The 20,242-nt window shown below is 42.7% G+C and overlaps 4 non-coding genes across 4 annotated transcripts; 3 read left to right on the forward strand and 1 right to left on the reverse strand.

Moving 5' to 3' along the window:
• Positions 1-12,457: 12,457 nt before the first annotated feature.
• Positions 12,458-12,621, reverse strand: LOC135047838 (U1 spliceosomal RNA). Its single transcript, XR_010239816.1, has one exon. It is a non-coding gene; the product is annotated as a U1 spliceosomal RNA (small nuclear RNA).
• A 144-nt stretch (positions 12,622-12,765) lies between these two features.
• Positions 12,766-12,881, forward strand: LOC135047873 (U5 spliceosomal RNA). The gene has a single exon (XR_010239842.1). It is a non-coding gene; the product is annotated as a U5 spliceosomal RNA (small nuclear RNA).
• Positions 12,882-13,151: 270 nt separating this feature from the next.
• LOC135047899 (U5 spliceosomal RNA) lies at positions 13,152-13,268 on the forward strand. Its single transcript, XR_010239868.1, has one exon. It is a non-coding gene; the product is annotated as a U5 spliceosomal RNA (small nuclear RNA).
• A 286-nt stretch (positions 13,269-13,554) lies between these two features.
• Positions 13,555-13,670, forward strand: LOC135047874 (U5 spliceosomal RNA). Its single transcript, XR_010239843.1, has one exon. It is a non-coding gene; the product is annotated as a U5 spliceosomal RNA (small nuclear RNA).
• The last annotated feature ends 6,572 nt before the right edge of the window (positions 13,671-20,242 follow it).

Genomic DNA, 20,242 nt, shown 5'->3' on the forward strand with positions numbered 1-20,242 from the left:
TAGGTTTGGCAAAGAAAGGTATAATTCTAAGCTAGAGAATTCTGTTTGGAGCTCACCTTGTACTTTGTGAAGAAATAATCAGCATTGTGGCTGAGCAGATACATGTAGTGTGTGGCTGCAAACTGCATGGATCTGCTGCGTTGTAATGCTGATTCTTTTTTTTTGCAAAGTACCAATAGCTTCATATAATGTTCACAATTTTTATGCAGGATCAAATAGCTCAATAGGTAGGGTGTTTGATTAGAATTCAACAGGTTATAGGTTTGAATCCTGGGTATGGTAGTTTGAGATGTGTTATTTAATAAAGTATGTTGTTCTGACTGCCGGCATCCTATCACCTGGGATATCATACTAAATAAATGGAGTTGATCAAATTTTTTTTTTTTAACTAGGGACAATTTCCAGATACTTCTCTTTATAACTGAGATTGCCCCCTGGAACTTCACATCAGTTGACAACTATGCATGAGTGGGCAGTGCTTGCCCTGGATCTGTCCACCCATTTATGTGCCGCCATAAAATAAAGCATGACTAACAGTTATCCTGGGCGTACACTACACAATTATCTGTCAGGCTATCTATCCAGTCTGGATGGATGGAATGAAAATCTGGTAATGTATAGGAGCAAATGTCAATTAACCATTTGCTCCCAAACACTAGAAAAGTGGTCAAAAATGGTCATTACACAAATTGGTTAAACCCAAAATTTAACCAATTTGTTTAGGGGACCATTTTTGTCCATTTTTTAGTGTTTGAGAGTAAATCGTTGATGGTCATTTGCTCACATAGATAACCGGATTTCTATTCCAACCAGCCAGTGTTGGAGAGATGGTCTGCCAGATTACATAATGCATACCAGAGCCATAACTAGACTTTTTGGTGCCCTGTGACAGAGAATTATATGCCCTCCCCCCCATTTTTGCAATATGGACAAAAGGCGCATGCCTTGTGGGGAAGGGGCATAACAAGATTGGTCTCAGAGAAAGCACATGAGATATGAAGATATATCTAGTATACTTGACACTCAATGGTTTGTGGTTTTGCAGGGGTGCCCTCCTTAAATGCATATACAGTCACACATGGCATGTTTGTGTAAATGGCATATCAGCAGTCAGCACTAACTGGTGACATGCCATTTGTACAAGTAAGCCATGTGTGACTAATATATAAACATACTTTATTAAATAACACCTCAAACTATCATACCCAGGATTCAAACCTATAACCTGTTAAATTCTAATCAAACACCCTACCCATTGAGCTACTTGATCCTGCATCTATTCTAACCTCCAAAAACAGATTCAGTTGCATTTTCCAGCGTGTTTTGTTTGCGCCTTTGCAAATGTCTTACATCGACAAACTTATTTAGTACTATTTTGCAAATAGGGTTACATTGTCGCAACATTGTGTTCCCTAATTGCTTGATTTTTTAAATGCAAAAATTGATAAAGACACCTGATAATTGCTCTGTGGAGTCTTCTTTTGTGTCTACTTCTTATCTACATTTAATTCCCTACCTATAATCAAGGCATTTTTAAATGCTGGGTGCTGCCAGGACGTGAGGCCTACCTAGTCTTTAGATCTGAATTTGAATGTACTTGTGAACTAACTTAATTTCCTACTTCTAAATTCATTCCTAAATTCACTACTTACATTAATCCTGTAGTTGGGCATTTTGAGCCTTCAATTGTGGGCATTGTTTTGTGTCCAGACCAGCAGCTGGTGGTGTGCATTTGCTGGAAAGGCATCGAAGACCTCCGATATGCTGCATCTCCTGATGTGTGTCTGCCTCAAGTGGCTGTCAGCAAATGCATGCTAGACACCCCATTCCAAGCTGATTGTGACATCACGGAACATGCATCATAGAACAGGCATGCTAGAACATGGGTCTTCAACCTGCGACCCTCCAGCTGCTGTGGAACTACATATCCCAGCATGCCCTGCCTCAGTTTTAGCATACCTTAAAAGCAAAACTGTAGCAGGGCATGCTGGGATGTGTAGTTTCACAGCAGCTGGAGGGCAACAGGATGAAGACCCATGTGCTAGAACCAAACCGCAGGTACATTGAATGCTAGCAAGCTGAATGTTTAAATCCTTTTTGTTCCGCAGCATTCCAATGCGGAAGATTCCATGGAACCAGAGATTATTCCATTGAGAAGGACATGCTGCCTGGATGACTGCACTGTGCAAATTAAATCACGGAGCCAGTTGGCTTGTGGGTGGCTCTGGTGACTGGGTGGTTGGGTGGGCGGTGTGTCGGAGGTGGAGCACATGCAAATGAATGTGTATCATCCAGCTAGTGAGAGAGAAAACTCATGCAGGAGTGTGCCTGCTTGTCAGTGAGTTATGCACCTTGCCAGACGTCAAATCTACATGGAGCAACTGGAGGGGACAAGAGCAGGTTTGGAAAATATAGACAGAAGAGCATATATGCTGGCGCATTCTCCATGATTGTGTCAGCTTATGTTTTGGTGCACTGCACTTTCACTAAGTTTTAGCCATTTTGTTTAAACGCAAGTGTAGTTGCTTCTCGCTCTTTTGGCTGTGATATTGTATTGTGGTTGAAGAGTCTGCTGGAGGGATTGTTTTCTTCATTGGCGAGAGACTGAAGATATTCCAGGATGGAAGGCTTGGGAACACTATCCGTTTTTCAGTTGTGGAAGAGTTGAAAGACCGGATTGGACTACATTCTATAGTAAAGGGTATCTTTGTATTTATTAATCCTCCCTTTATATGTGTCTGTCTTTCAATAAAGCTTTGGGCTTGTGATTCCGTCACCCTCTTACACTCCACACCCATAGCCTTATTAACTATTGTATTGTTTAAATGTATAGTGCAGTTCATGATTTATAGTGTAGGCTGACCTGTGCTGTAGTTCTTGAACTGTACTATACCGACAGCATTTGTATTGTGTTTTGGCTGTGCTGCAACACAGTACTTATGTGTGTAATGTTTATGTATGTTTTTTTGCTTCTTTATGTCAATAAAGACTGCTTTTTCAATCCAATATCTGAAAACAATCAATGTTTATCTTTGATGGCAATAGAAGTGGTATGATATTTGCTGCTTTTGAAAGGCAATATCTGATATGTCCCCTATCTGGGAACCATATATTAAATGGCTTTTCAGAAAAGGGAGATGGGAGAAGAGCTTTCAGTACTTGTAGGACCGATGCACATTTCCTATTCTAGCCTCCAAAAACAGATTCAGTAGCATTTTCCAGCGTGTTTTGGATGCGCCTTTGCAAATGTCTTACATCGACAAACTTATTTAGTACTATTTTGCAAATAGGGTTACATTGTTGCAACATTGTGTTCCCTAATTGCTTGATTTTTTAAATGCAACAATTGATAAAAACACCTGATAACTGCTCTGCGGAGTCTTATTTTGTGTCTACTTCTTATCTACATTTAATTCCGTACCTCTAATCAAGGCATTTTTAAATGCTGGCGGCTGCCAGGACGTGAGGCCTACCTAGACTTTAGATCTGAATTTGAATGTACTTGTGAACTAACTTAATTTCCTACTTCTAAATTCATTCCTAAATTCACTACTTACATGAATCCTGTAGTTGGGCATTTTGGGACTTCGATTGTGGGCATTGTTTTGTGTCCAGACCAGCAGCAGGTGGTGTGCATTTGCTGGAAAGGCATCGAAGACCTCCGATATGCTGCATCTCCTGATGTGTGTCTCCCTCAAGTGGCTGTCAGCAAATGCCTGCTAGACACCCCATTCCAAGCTGATTGTGACATCACGGAACATGCATCATAGAACAGGCATGCTAAAACATGGGTCTTCAACCTGCGACCCTCCAGCTGCTGTGGAACTACACATCCCAGCATGCCCTGCCTCAGTTTTAGCATACCTTATAGCAAAACTGTGGCAGGGCATGCTGGGATGTGTAGTTTCACAGCAGCTGGAGGGCCACAGGATGAAGACCCATGTGCTAGAGCCAAGCCGCAGGTACATTGAATGCTAGCAAGCTGAATATTTAAATCCTTTTTGTTCCGCAGCATTCCAATGCGGAAGATTCCATGGAACCAGAGATCCTTCCATTGAGAAGGACATGCTGCCTGGATGACTACACTGTGCAAATTAAATCACGGAGCCAGTTGGTTTGTGGGTGGCTCTGGTGACTGGGTGGTTGGGTGGGTGGTGTGTCGGAGGTGGAGCACATGCAAATGATTGTGTATCATCCAGCTAGTGAGAGTGAAAACTCATGCAGGAGTGTGCCTGCTTGTCAGTGGGTTATGCACCTTGCCAGACGTTAAATCTACATAGAGCAGCTGGAGGGGACAAGAGCATGTTTGCAAAATATAGATAGAAGAGCATATATGCTGGCGCATTCTCCATGATTGTGTCAGCTTATGTTTTGGTGCACTGCACTTTCCTCCACTAAGTTTTAGCCATTTTTGTTAAGCTCAAGTGTAGTTGCTTCTCGGCCTTTTGGCTGTGATCTTGTATTGTGGTTGAAGGGTCTGCTGGAGGGAGGGATTGCTTTCTTCATTGGCGAAAGACCAAAGATATTCCAGGATGGAAGGCTTGGGAACACTATCCGTTTTTCAACGGCTCTAGCACATGGGTCTTCATCCTGTGGCCCTCCAGCTGCTGTGAAACTACACATCCCAGCATGCCCTGCCACAGTTTTGCTATTAAGGTATGCTAAAACTGAGGCAGGGCATGCTGGGATGTGTAGTTCCACAGCAGCTGGAGGGTCGCAGGTTGAAGACCCATGTTTTAGCATGCCTGTTCTATGATGCATGTTCCATGATGTCACAATCAGCTTGGAATGGGGTGTCTAGCAGGCATTTGCTGACAGCCACTTGAGGGAGACACACATCAGGAGATGCAGCATATCGGAGGTCTTCGATGCCTTTCCAGCAAATGCACACCACCTGCTGCTGGTCTGGACACAAAACAATGCCCACAATCGAAGTCCCAAAATGCCCAACTACAGGATTCATGTAAGTAGTGAATTTAGGAATGAATTTAGAAGTAGGAAATTAAGTTAGTTCACTAGTACATTCAAATTCAGATCTAAAGACTAAACACAAAACACAAAATAAGACTCCACAGAGCAATTATCAGGTGTCTGCATTGTTGCATTTAAAAAATCAAGCAATTAGGGAACACAATGTTGCGACAATGTAACCCTATTTGCAAAATAGTACTAAATAAGTTTGTCGATGTAAGACATTTGCAAAGGCGCAAACAAAACACGCTGGAAAATGCAACTGAATCTGTTTTTGGAGGTTAGAAAAGATGCAGGATCAAGTAGCTCCATGGGTAGGGTGTTTGATTAGAATTCAACAGGTTATAGGTTTGAATCCTGGGTATGATAGTTTGAGGTGTTATTTAATAAAGTATGTTTATATATTAGTCACACATGGCTTACTTGTACAAATGGCATGTCACCAGTTAGTGCTGACTGCTGATATGCCATTTGGACTAAAACAAATTAAAATGGTAAAAGTTATTGTACTTTAAGTAAAAATAAAAGCTAAAATATCAACCCCAGTTTTGGATTACTTTAATGAACAAAAAAAAAATGCATATAGCAAAGGATAGTTTCAATCTGCCTACCTCTGGGTTATGGGCCCAGCATGCTTCCATTGCAGTACTCTGCTGCACATGTAAGTGCAAGAGATCCTGAAGCACTCACTCATCATGCGAAAGTACCAATGTGTTTCTTCATTGGTTGCTGGAAGAAACATCTTACAAAAACTCTCCAGATTATTGACTTTTTAAAGTTTTTCTAGGAAACGTTCTAGATGAATGCTTATTAATCTTTGTCAGTATGTACTTTTCGCAAAGTGTCTCTGTGGCGCAATCGGTTAGTGTGTTCAGCTATTACTCAAAAGGTTGGTGGTTCAATCCCACCCAGGGACGTAATTGACCTTGTAATCAGATTTTGGTGATATTTAAGTAGACAAGTCAAAATTGCAAACCCCCTCTTATGGTGTAGGGTACCTGGCCTTCTCTGATGTAATCAGATTTGATTAAGTGATTTTATAAAAAAACAGCTAGGAAGCACAATTTAGCAGTGGGTTGCAGAGAAAAAGAAAAATGCTGGCAGAAAAATCCAATTGAGTGATTAAACAGCTCTTCATTTTCTGGCTTTATTTTTATGATAACAAATTTGTTCTCTGAAAAGTGTCCACAAAGCCAAGTATCTGATTAACATCTTTGTAGGGATGTTTTTTCACCTATTACTAAATTAAACTTGCTTCATTGGAAAGGCAGCAAGATGCATCCTCATTTCAATATCTACGGAAATAATACAGGTTGACACCAGGAAACATTAACGCCACTGCATCTTTGCTGTTTTCTCATGTGGAAGTCTGTTTAATGTGAAAACAAGGTGATATCTAATTAGCACACAGGTAAGGAATTAAGAAAATCTTTATTTAAGGGTGAAGATGTTTCTCACAAAATCGTTGCCCCAATGCATCATTGAAATTCAAGCTGGAAAGATGATTTTAATATATCACTTGTACATTTTGTATTGCTCTTCTGGTGACAATGTAGTTTGTTTTTGTCAATTACCATTTTAATAATAGGGTAAAGAAAATTAAGTGGATTTTTGAAAGAAAACAATACTGTCAATATACTATTAAAACAAATTAAAATGGTAAAAGTTATTGTACTTTAAGTAAAAATAAAAGCTAAAATATCAATCCCAGTTTTGGATTACTTTAATGAACAAAAAAAAAATGCATATAGCAAAGGATAGTTTCAATCTGCTTACCTCTGGGTTATGGGCCCAGCATGCTTCCATTGCAGTACTCTGCTGCACATGTAAGTGCAAGAGATCCTGAAGCACTCACTCATCATGCAAAAGTACCAATGTGTTTCTTCATTGGTTGCTGGAAGAAACATCTTACAAAAACTCTCCAGATTATTGACTTTTTAAAGTTTTTCTAGGAAACGTTCTAATGAATGCTTATTAGTCTTTGTCAGTATGGACTTTTTGCAAAGTGTCTCTGTGGCGCAATCGGTTAGTGTGTTCAGCTATTAATCAAAACGTTGGTGGTTCAATCCCACCCAGGGACGTAATTGACCTTGTGATCAGATTTTGGTGATATTTAAGTAGACAAGTCAAAATTGCAAACCCCCTCTTATGGTGTAGGGTACCTGGCCTTCTCTGATGTAATCAGAGTTAGATTTGATTAAGTGATTTTATAAAAAATCAGCTAGGAAGCACAATTTAGCAGTGGGTTGCAGAGAAAAAGAAAAATGCTGGCAGAAAAATCCAATTGAGTGATTAAACAGCTCTTCATTTTCTGGCTTTATTTTTATGATAACAAATTTGTACTCTGAAAAGTGTCCACAAAGCCAAGTATCTGATTAACATCTTTGTAGGGATGGTTTTTCACCTATTACTAAATTAAACTTGCTTCATTGGAAAGGCAGCAAGATGCATCCTCATTTCAATATCTACGGAAATAATACAGGTTGACACCAGGAAACATTAACGCCACTGCATCTTTGCTGTTTTCTCATGTGGAAGTCTGTTTAATGTGAAAACAAGGTGATATCTAATTAGCACACAGGTAAGGAATTAAGAAAATCTTTATTTAAGGGTGAAGATGTTTCTCACAAAATCGTTGCCCCAATGCATCATTGAAATTCAAGCTGGAAAGATGATTTTAATATATCACTTGTACATTTTGTATTGCTCTTCTGGTGACAATGTAGTTTGTTTTTGTCAATTACCATTTTAATAATCGGGTAAAGAAAATTAATTGGATTTTTGAAAGAAAACAATACTGTCAATATACTATTAAAACAAATTAAAATGGTAAAAGTTATTGTACTTTAAGTAAAAATAAAAGAGCAAAAATATCAATCCCAGTTTTGGATTACTTTAATTAACAAAAAAAATGCATATAGCAGAGGATAGTTTCAATCTGCCTACCTCTGGGTTATGGACCCAGCATGCTTCCATTACAGTACTCTGCTGCACATGTAAGTGCAAGAGATCCTGAAGCACTCACTCATCATGGGAAAGTACCAATGTGTTTCTTCATTGGTTGATGGAAGAAACATCTTACAAAAACTCTCCACATTATTGACTTTTTAAAATGTTTCTAGGAATCATTCTAGATGAATGCTTATTAGCCTTTGTCAGTATATACTTTTGCAAAGTGTCGCTGTGGCGCAATCAGTTAGTGTGTAAGGCTATTAACCAAAAGGTTGGTGGTTCAATCCCACCCAGGGACTTAATTGACCTTGTTATCAGATTTTGGTGATCTTTAAGTAGACAAGTCAAAATTTCAAACCCCCTGTTATGGTGTAGGGTACCTGGCCTTCTCTGATGTAATCAGAGTTAGATTTGATTCAGTGATTTTATAAAAACAGCTAGGAAGCACAATTTAGCAGTGGTTTGCAGAGAAAAAGAAATATGCTGGCAAAAAAATCCAATTGAGTGATTAAACAGCTCTTCATTTTCTGGCTTTATTTTTATGCTAACAAATTTGTTCTCTGAAAAGTGTCCACAAAGCCAAGTATCTGATTAACATCTTTGTAGGGATGGTTTTTCACCTATTACTAAATTAAACTTGCTTCATTGGAAAGGCAGCAAGATGCATCCTCATTTCAATATCTACTGAAATAATACAGGTTGACACCAGGAAACATTAACGCCACTGCATCCCTGCCGATGATAACCTCAAGTTGGGTCATTCGGTGCTGCAGAGTCGTACGCACTCTTCCACCCGTTCAAGAGCTTTGGTATAACCCCATGGTTCTTAATGTGACCCCAGCATCCTCTAGGTCGTATGAGAAAATAGGATTTTAATACCTACCGGTAAATCCTTTTCTCTTAGTCTGTAGAGGATGCTGGGCACCCGTCCCAGTCCATACTGTGTCTGCAGTTATTACTTGTGGTTATACACATGTTGTGTTATGGTTCTGGTCAGCTTTTTGCTGCAATTGTTCATGCCGTTGGCTTGTGTTCTGTTGAATGCCACATTCTGCGGCATGCTTAAGGTGTGAGCTGGTAAGATGCTCACCTTAGTTTAACAATAAATCCTTTCCTCGAAATGTCCGTCTCCCTGGGCACAGTTCCTATAACTGGAGTCTGGAGGAGGGGCATAGAGGGAGGAGCCAGTTCACACCCTTTGATAGTCTTAAAGTGCCCATGTCTCTTGCGGATCCCGTCTATACCCCATGGTTCTTAATGTGACCCCAGCATCCTCTACGGACTAAGAGAAAAGGATGCCCTTGCGCACTATCCTGACTTCTCCTCCCGTCTGCTTACTTTGTGCCTTCCAACACACAATGCGAACTACAGGTGGTGCTGCAGGGCCCACACCCTTTTACTTGCCTTACAGAACAGCTCTGGAGCTGTTACAGTGCCCAGCTGCTGCAAGAAATCAGCTTGAATGCTTCAGGGGATGGGGCATGGCCAACATGAGCCCCACACCAAAGGAGGGTGGGGGTGTTTAATGAGAACTAGGGGTCATCCAAGCACTGCAAAAGGCCGCCATGCCCTGCACGCCCCTTTTCTCTTTTCATATGCAGATGAGGGTTCCAGCCAACTTTGGCCCACTGCTTGGATAACATCACTGTATGCAAATCCGTCTGCTGCAGACCTTCCCCCAGGAATGCTTGTACTAGATGTTGCATATGGTTTGATATTTGATGGTGCTTCAGTATTAGGCAGCCTTCCGCCCTCCCATGTTCATCTGAAAAGATGTGGTCTCCCTGCAGTTGTTGTCCCCAGACGAGAGTTCCCTTGTGCTTCCTCAGTTGAATCTCCTTAACTTGACGGGGGAGGGGCTGCCAGAGCAGACACCCTCCCCAGCCCTATCCCAACTCATACTTATTTTGCATATGAGATTTCTTGATCATGAAGATTGTTCTCACAGGGTGAGGTTCATCCATTATATTTTAAAATAGGAAGGTACAAATTACATATTTGAATTGCATTTATGTGCTGGATTCAAATGTCCCCCCCCCCCCCTTCCATTCTCAATTGTGCCCGTCAGCAGCTATTCTAAGGTTGCTGCCAATGGGTGTGACACATTAATTTCTTCTGTGGGGTACACTGGACTCCACAAGGATTCACATTGGGGTGTAGAGTAGGATCTTGATCTGAGGCACCAACCGGCTCAAAGCTTTTGACTGTTCCCAAGATGCTCAGTGCATTCTCCTCTATAACCCCGCTTCCATGAACAGGGAGCTCAGTGTGTAGTTGGTGCCTTCAGTAGCAGGCCACTTAACAGGGGCCTGCCTCAGGCAGCCTATTCTTAGCTATAAATTTTGACAAGAAAAGAAGAACTTGTTTTATGAGAATCTACAAGGGCTGCAGCAGGCTAGGTCTAATAGACATCTTTACTGCAGCTTCATCACTCCCAGCGGCGCTGTATACTCCCGTGCCCTGGTTGCTGGGTCACTGCAGCGGAGGCTCCGGTTTCATCCTAAGGTCAGTCACACACACACCACCCTTCCGGATCACGAGGCCGCTGTTGAAGGGGAGCGTGGCCGTAGGGGGTGGACCATGTGCGCACTGGCGTGGACACTGATTACTGGGCAGCCGCTCCACTAGTCACCAGGTACAGTTAAGGAGCACAGGTCTGGGGGTTTTTCTCCTATATTAACCCAATTTTGTACTGCCCGCAGCGCATTGTGATAGGTAATAGGGCCTGATTCAGGTTGGATTGCAATCACAATAAGCGATCCAACTGCAAAAATTGCTAAGAGCATACGCATGTGCCTGCATTTTCTGCGGCACCCTGCAGAGAATGCGATCGCCTCTGCCTGTCAATCGGGGCGGGGGGGGGGGGGATAGGTGGGTCAGCAACACTCCATTTCCAAGTCAGGGATGGAGCGGTGCAGGGGCAATGCTTCAAAATGGGGTCTGCAACGGAGGAGACACAGGGGGCGTGGTCACAGCGGCTGTATGACATCACATTCAGCCGCTGTGATCACAAAAATGGTGGCGGCTTCCTGCGCGCACATACAGTCTGCACCAGCAGGAGGCTACACCATTTTTTATGATCACGCTGAACTGCAGTGCGACTGCAATTACAGCATGGTCAAGAAGGGAGGCGTCATGCTGGGTGGCCATGCCTTTTCACTGTGCAGGAGCCAGCACCGCTCACACACTAGTCCCCGGGTGCAGCCCCCAACCCCCGGGACACCCGGAGCAACAAAATGTAGATTCAGGCCACCAGGCCACGTCCCTACCTATGAAACCATGCCTCCTTTTTACCATTGCGCTGCTTATCTGCGCGTACTGCATTACAATCTCCCTCGCCACCTCTCTGGGTGTCACCAGTAATAGTGACACCTCTGCCATGCTTGTAGCAGCTGGTCCTAAGATCTACGCCTCAAGCCCTGAGTGTTTGCCCTTGTGACTTGTTGATCATCATAGCGAAGCAGATGCTTACAGAAAACTGCAGGGGCTTAGATTGAAAATAAAAAAATTGATGGGTATAAGGTAGAGAGGAGCGGGTTCGGTTCTCCGAGAACCGAATTCCCCACGAACTCCACGTGGTTTACACTGGTCCGAGGCAGGCTCGGTTGTTCCCGCCTGACTCGGAAAACCTGAACAAGGGAAAATGTCATCATCCCGCTGTCGGATTCTCGCGAGATTCGGATTCCATATAAAGAGCTGCGCGTTGCCGCCATTTTTACTTGTGCATTGAAGAGAGAGCGGAATGGACGTGGCTATGTTCTCTCAGTGGAAATCTCAATAGCAGTGCTCAGTATCAGTGGTTACTTATTGCTGCTCAGTAATACTAGTAGTGTGTCTCTCCTGCTCAGTGTCAGTTCTCAGTAGTATCCTCATCAGTGCTCAGTATCACTGCTCATTGTCTTGTGCTGCATTGTGGTGCTCAGCATACTACAGTACATTACTAATAGTCCAGTGCTGCATCTTGCTGCTCAGTGTCAGTTCTAGTATCCTCATCAGTGCTCACTATCACTGTTCATTGCATTTTGGTTTTCTGTATACTACAGTAACATAGTAATATAGTAACATATAGTAACATAGTTTTTGAGGTTGAATAGAGGCAAATTGCCCATCGTGTTCAACCTGTTTTAAGTTGTGATGATTCTACATACTTGCTGAATAATGTTTTATGACTAGTTAGCTACTATAACTCATGTTACCCCCGGATTAACCATGTTGATATTTTAAGTATTATAACCTTGGATAGCTTTTTCATTCAGAAATGTATCCATTCCTTTTTTAAATCCAATTACAGAGTCCGCCATTACCACCTTCCCTGGCAGGGAATTCCACATCCTGATTGCCCTAACAGTGAAGATCATAGTATCTCACCTGGCAGGTAAGTAGGAGTTGGGCTAGAGCTGTGGAGGATTGCTGCTCGGGCACCCCCTCTCAAGTGAAGGAGATCCAACTGAGGCAGCACAAGGGAACTCTCGAAAGAAGAACAAGGCTAGAGGAAGATCTGAGACAAAGAAATCTGACTTTTACCAGAGCTGACCAGAGGAAAGCACAAACACAGTCCCCCACTACCACAAATAATGCAGTCGAGTTTCCCACATTTGGGGAAATCACAGGGGTCAGCATACCCAGAATGCAATGAATGAACCTCACCCTGGGAGAACAATCTTCATGACCATGGTATCTCCTATGCAAAATAAGTATGATTTGGGATAGGGCTGGGGAGGGCCGCTGCTCAGGCACATCTCTGTCAAGTAAAGGAGATTCAACTGAGGCAGCACAAGGGAACTCTCATCTGGGGACAACAACTGCAGGGAGAACACATATTTTCAGATGAAAATCTTGGTCATGCTCTGGTTTCTCTTCAGAACGAACAAATCTTTCGCCTTTTACTAAAGATTTCCGTGGAGAGGAGCAAAACTGAGTTTTACCTCAATTTTTGCATGCCCCATCTTTTTGGGGTTTCTTTTATCGGTTTAAAGATAGAATGAGTGTGCTTTAATGAAAGCTCATTTGCATAGAAATTACAGTAAATGTTTGTTTCTTTTCAAACAGAACTTTCTTGACCATGCTACTTGCTTGAAAGATCTGGGAGCACATGGAATACAGTACAAACCATGCTTATAGCAAGGAGAAGCCAGGTGAGAAATCTGCTTTCTTTCAAATTGGGCGCTCACTTTGATCTGAATGAGGACTGCTGGCATGGCACTCAGGCGACAGGTGGAATCTTGGTCATGCTCTGGTTTCTCTTCAGAATGAACAAATCTTTCGCCTTTTATTAAAGATTATCCGTGGAGAGGAGCAAAACTGAGTTTTATCTCAATTTTTGCATGCCCCATATTATTGGGGTTTCTTTTATCAGTTTAAAGACAGAACGAGTGAGCTTTCTTGTTGGCTTTAATGTAAGTTTATTTGTATAACAATGACAGTAAATGTCTGTTTCTTTTCAAGCAGAACTTTCTTGACCATACTAATTGCTTGAAAGATCTGGGAGCACATGGAAAAGAGTACAAACCATGCTTATAGCAAGGGGAAGCCTGGTGAGAAATCTGCTTTCTTTCTTTCATATTGGGTGCTCACTTTGAGCTGAATGAGGACTGCTGGCATGGCACTCAGGCGACAGGTGGAATCTTGGTCATGCTCTGGTTTCTCTTCAGAACGAACAAATCTTTCGCCTTTTACTAAAGATTTCCGTGGAGAGGAGCAAAACTGAGTTTTATCTAAATTTTTGCATGCCCCATATTATTGGGGTTTCTTTTATCAGTTTAAAGACAGAACGAGTGTGCTTTCTTGTTAGCTTTAATGTAAGTTGCCATAGATGCAGTGAAACACGCGTGTAGGGCACGGCGTGTCCGCGTGTATTTGACTCATGTGAAATGTTATAAAACAAAAATATATGATTATGATGTTAGCTGTTAGTCTCCACTAATAGGGAATAGAAGCTGAGCTATAAGAAAGGAATACACTAGATATGATGTCACTTAGCAATTACAATGTCTAAAGTGCATACAGATAGCTACTAATAACTCTTGATAAGAATGTATATCAGTGTGGGTATATTTATATGATGGGATATTGGGACTAGTGAATATATATCACTCCTGCTGTCCAGATTGGCAATAACCAGACAATTATGATAAGAGTAGAGATGTCACATGGGCTGCTATAGATATTAATTTAATGCTGTATGTGTCATTTGTTACAAATGGATACATTTTCTATGAGTCAGCCTAGCAGCTGCATGTTCTAACAGAACACTATCCTCACACAGAATCTGCTAACCTTGAGATAACTAAATGACAGTGTGTAACAGTCTCTTTACTATAAGACTGTTACAAAGTAATACAGAATCTGCTAACCTTGAGATAACTAAATGACAGTGTGTAACAGTCTCTTTACTATAAGACTGTTACAAAGTAATACCGGTATATATATTTGAAGTCAGTCTAGCAGCTGTGTGTTCCAGCAGTTTATAAGACAAAGAAAATCTCCTATTGTGGAATCTAGACACATGGGACTGCTGGCCTGTGTCATACTATTTATATGTAATACCAGTAACATGTATATAACTGTTACATAATTGTTACAAATGGATAAATCTTTGAGTCAGCCTAGCAGCTGCATGTCCTAACAGGACACCATAAATCCTTTACAGTGTAACAAATTGATTGGTAACACTTAAAGGCTGGAGAGCAGTTATATGCCTTACTAGCATACTCAATATACCACATTATTACACCAGTTACCACGATTATTGACAGCGCATTTGATATATTATATTACCCTCACACTGAGTCTGTTTACCTTTAGATAACTAAGTGACCGAATATGTAACGGTTTCTCTATCATAAGACTGTTACAAAGTGAGATAGATATATTTGGAAGTCAGTCAAATAGCTGTGTGTTTCAGCGGTTTATAAGAAAATTCCTCATTGTGGAATCTGGACCACTAAGGGTTATTATATATATAGCACATGGAATTGCCACATCTCCCTATATGATAATTTCATTACACTGTAACATAATAAGAATTAACTCTTTAACAGTGTAAATAGAGAGTAATGAATCTCTGACACATGGAATATATTATTTCTTAGATGAATTGGATAAACCATTATGACAGACACTTTGCTTCCTAATAAGAATTGAGGTGGCTATACCTCTAAGGAAAGCATTATTGCCTACGCCTAGATCAGATTAAATAAGATCTGGCTGAATATATGAAGGAAGGTTGCTATTTATATGAGAATTGGAATTGCTATATTCCTTAAGGCAACCCCACCGATTGATATATGTTGTCAATTAAGTATATCTGAACGGCTATATCTGGACCAGATTTAATAAGATCTGGCTGATTATATGAAGGAGGGCTGCTATTTATATTAGAATTGCCATATTCCTTAAGGCAACCGCACCTGTTGGTATATCTCGCCAATTAACTATATCTAAACAGCTAAATTAAAGCTATTCATCATTTTTTTAGTTTGGATATTAATAAATATGATCTTTCCATGATGCATAGAGATTTCCCTATCAAGTGATTCCTTATCCGATATAGAAAGCTATGGTATTGAATTTAGGAATATAGTCTTAGGGGACACAGAGAAATAAGTGATCCCCATCTACCTAAGCACCCCACAAATTGGAGGTTAGCTTACCGGTTATACTCAATCACCCCCACAAATTCGCCAATGGGGATGGCTTCCCGGGAGGTAACCCCTATTGAGTGAAGGGAGTATATAGGATACGACCCAGTGGTACCTGACGACATAGATACTAACAGCTATTTAATAACATTACGCTAGAAAGTGATTATTAGCAACATATATATCTATATAAACAACCCCGCCAGGGTTGTGCCTTCAAAAATAATCACACACGGACACGCTTTTTAAACCTTTTTTTCACATCTCTTTATTCTTCTTATGCACATGTATGTTAGTTCTGTGATTTTAACCTTTATGTTTCACTGCAGTTTGGGATAATAATATTAATATTTATCCAATTTTAATACATACTTAATAAAGGTTATATTTTATGATTCATTCATTCTGTCCAGTGCGTCAACAGTGCAGATTTCTTCTTGTTTTTTCTCCCAAATTCTATAACAATGACAGTAAATGTTGTTACTTTTCAAACAGAACTTTCTTGACCATGCTACTTGCTTGAAAGATCTGGGAGCACATGGAAAACAGTACAAACCATGCAGTATCACAAGAGCCTTTATTTGATCTTTCATGAAGATAGAGCAGAATTGAGGACACGTCAACAATTTCTGCCGAAGGTGGTTCATCTTTCCACATGGTGCCTTTGGCCACTGACACCTTCGTTGAGTCAAAGTCTCTGGCTGTGGTCAGAACTTTGAAAATTTATGTCACCAGAACGGTTCAGATTAGGAAAACAGAGGCTCTGTTTGTCCTGTATGCTCCCAACAGGATTGGGTGTCCTGCATCCATGTAGACCATTATGCGCTGGATCTGTGGTAAGATTCAGCATGCTCATTCCACGGCAGGATTGCCGTTACTGAATTAGGTGAAGACCCATTCTACTAGAAAGGTGGGTTCATCCTGGGCAGCTGGTCGGGGAGTCTCGGCATTGCAACTTTGCCGAGCAGCTATTTAGTAAACACTTTTGCTAAGTTTTACAAGTTTGATACCTTGGCTGATGATAACCTCAAGTTGGGTCATTCGGTGCTGCAGAGTCGTACGCACTCTCCCACCCGTTCAAGAGCTTTGGTATAACCCCATGGTTCTTAATGTGACCCCAGCATCCTCTAGGTCGTATGAGAAAATAGGATTTTAATACCTACCGGTAAATCCTTTTCTCTTAGTCCGTAGAGGATGCTGGGCACCCGTCCCAGTCCATACTGTGTCTGCAGTTATTACTTGTGGTTATACACATGTTGTGTTATGGTTCTGGTCAGCTTTTTGCTGCAATTGTTCATGCCGTTGGCTTGTGTTCTGTTGAATGCCACGTTCTGCGGCATGCTTAAGGTGTGAGCTGGTAAGATGCTCACCTTAGTTTAACAATAAATCCTTTCCTCGAAATGTCCGTCTCCCTGGGCACAGTTCCTATAACTGGAGTCTGGAGGAGGGGAATAGAGGGAGGAGCCAGTTCACACCCTTTGAAAGTCTTAAAGTGCCCATGTCTCTTGCGGATCCCGTCTATACCCCATGGTTCTTAATGTGACCCCAGCATCCTCTACGGACTAAGAGAAAAGGATGCCCTTGCGCACTATCCTGACTTCTCCTCCCGTCTGCTTACTTTGTGCCTTCCAACGCACAATGCGAACTACAGGTGGTGCTGCAGGGCCCACACCCTTTTACTTGCCTTACAGAACAGCTCTGGAGCTGTTACAGTGCCCAGCTGCTGCAAGAAATCAGCTTGAATGCTTCAGGGGATGGGGCATGGCCAACATGAGCCCCACACCAAAGGAGGGTGGGGGTGTTTAATGCGAACTAGGGGTCATCCAAGCACCGCAAAAGGCCGCCATGCCCTGCATGCCCCTTTTCTCTTTTCATATGCAGATGAGAGTTCCAGCCAACTTTGGTCCACTGCTAGGATGACATCACCGTATGCAAATCCGTCTTCTGCAGACCTTCCCCCTGGAATGCTTGTACTAGTTGTTGCATATGGTTTGATATTTGATGGTGCTTCAATATTAGGCAGCCTTCCACCCTCCCATGTTCATCTGAACAGATGTGGTCTCCCTGCAGTTGTTGTCCCCAGACGAGAGTTCCCTTGTGCGTCCTCAGTTGAATCTCCTTAACTTGACGGGGGAGGGGCTGCCCGAGCAGCCACCCTCCCCAGCCCTATCCCAACTCATACTTATTTTGCATATGAGATCTCTTGATCATGAAGATTGTTCTCACAGGGTGAGGTTCATCCATTATATTTTAAAATAGGAAGGTACAAATTACATATTTGAATTGCATCTATGTGCTGGATTCAAATGTCCCCCCCCCCTTCCTTTCTCAATTGTGCCCGTCAGCAGCTATTCTAAGGTTGCTGCCAATGGGTGTGACACATTAATTTCTTCTGTGGGGTACACTGGACTCCACAAGGATTCACATTGGGGTGTAGAGTAGGATCTTGATCTGAGGCACCAACCGGCTCAAAGCTTTTGACTGTTCCCAAGATGCTCAGTGCATTCTCCTCTATAACCCCGCTTCCATGAACAGGGAGCTCAGTTTGTAGTTGGTGCCTTCAGTAGCAGGCCTCTTAACAGGGGCCTGCCTCAGGCAGCCTATTCTTAGCTATTAATTTTGACAAGAAAAGAAGAACTTGTTTTATGAGAATCTACAAGGGCTGCAGCAGGCTAGGTCTAATAGACATCTTTACTGCAGCTTCATCACTCCCAGCGGCGCTGTATACTCCCGTGCCCTGGTTGCTGGGTCACTGCAGCGGAGGCTCCAGTTTCTTCCTAAGGTCAGTCACACACACACCGCCCTTCCGGATCACGAGGCCGCTGATGAAGGGGAGCGTGGCCGTAGGGGGTGGACCGTGTGCGCACTGGCGTGGACACTGATTACTGGGCAGCCGCTCCACTAGCCACCAGGTACAGTTAAGGAGCACAGGTCTGGGAGTTTTACTCCTATATTAACCCAATTTTGTACTGCCCGCAGCGCATTGTGATAGGTAATAGGGCCTGATTCAGGTTGGATTGCAATCACAATAAGCGATCCAACTGCAAAAATTGCTAAGAGCATACGCATGTGCCTGCATTTTCTGCGGCACCCCGCAGAGAATGCGATCGCCTCTGCCTGTCAATCGGGGCGGGGGGGGGGGGGGAGAGGGGGGTCAGCAACACTCCATTTCCAAGTCAGGGATGGAGCGGTGCGGGGGCAAGGCTTCAAAATGGGGTCTGCAACGGAGGAGACACAGGGGGCGTGGTCACAGCGGCTGTATGACATCACATTCAGCCGCTGTGATCACAAAAATGGTGGCGGCTTCCTGCGCGCACATACAGTCTGCACCAGCAGGAGGCTACACCATTTTATATGATCACGCTGAACTGCAGTGCGACTGCAATTACAGCATGGTCAAGAATGGAGGCGTCATGCTCGGTGGCCATGCCCTGTCACTGTGCAGGAGCCAGCACCGCACACACACTAGTCCCCGGGTGCAGCCCCCAACCCCCGGGACACCCGGAGCAACAAAATGTAGATTCAGGCCACCAGGCCACGCCCCTACCTATGAAACCATGCCTCCTTTTTACCATTGCACTGCTTATCTGCGCGCACTGCATTACAATCTCCCTCGCCACCTCTCTGGGTGTCACCAGTGATAGTGACACCTCTGCCATGCTTGTAGCAGCTGGTCCTAAGATCTACGCCTCAAGCCCTGAGTGTTTGCCCTTGTGACTTGTTGATCATCATAGCGAAGCAGATGCTTACAGAAAACTGCAGGGGCTTAGATTGAAAATAAAAAAATTGATGGGTATAAGGTAGAGAGGAGCGGGTTCGGTTCTCCGAGAACCGAATTCCCGACGAACTCCACGTGGTTTACACTGGTCCGAGGCAGGCTCGGTTGTTCCCGCCTGACTCGGAAAACCTGAACAAGGGAAAATGTCATCATCCCGCTGTCGGATTCTCGCGAGATTCGGATTCCATATAAAGAGCTGCGCTTTGCCGCCATTTTTACTCGTGCATTGAAGAGAGAGCGGAGAGGACGTGGCTATGTTCTCTCAGTGGAAATCTCAATATCAGTGCTCAGTATCAGTGGTTACTTATTGCTGCTCTGTAATACTAGTAGTGTGTCTCTCCTGCTCAGTGTCAGTTCTCAGTAGTATCCTCATCAGTGCTCAGTATCACTGCTCATTGTCTTGTGCTGCATTGTGGTGCTCAGCATACTACAGTACATTACTAATAGTCCAGTGCTGCATCTTGCTGCTCAGTGTCAGTTCTAGTATCCTCATCAGTGCTCACTATCACTGCTCATTATATTGTGGTGTTCTGTATACTACAGTAACATAGTAATATAGTAACATATAGTAACATAGTTTTTGAGGTTGAATAGAGGCAAATTGCCCATCGTGTTCAACCTGTTTTAAGTTGTGATGATTCTACATACTTGCTGAATAATGTTTTATGACTAGTTAGCTACTATAACTCATGTTACCCCCGGATTAACCATGTTGATATTTTAAGTATTATAACCTTGGATAGCTTTTTCATTCAGAAATGTATCCATTCCTTTTTTAAATCCAATTACAGAGTCCGCCATTACCACCTTCCCTGGCAGGGAATTCCACATCCTGATTGCCCTAACAGTGAAGATCATAGTTCACCTGGCAGGTAAGTAGGAGTTGGGCTAGAGCTGTGGA

Source organism: Pseudophryne corroboree, unplaced genomic scaffold (assembly GCF_028390025.1).
Source record: "Pseudophryne corroboree isolate aPseCor3 unplaced genomic scaffold, aPseCor3.hap2 scaffold_943, whole genome shotgun sequence".
Lineage (NCBI taxonomy): Eukaryota > Metazoa > Chordata > Amphibia > Anura > Myobatrachidae > Pseudophryne > Pseudophryne corroboree.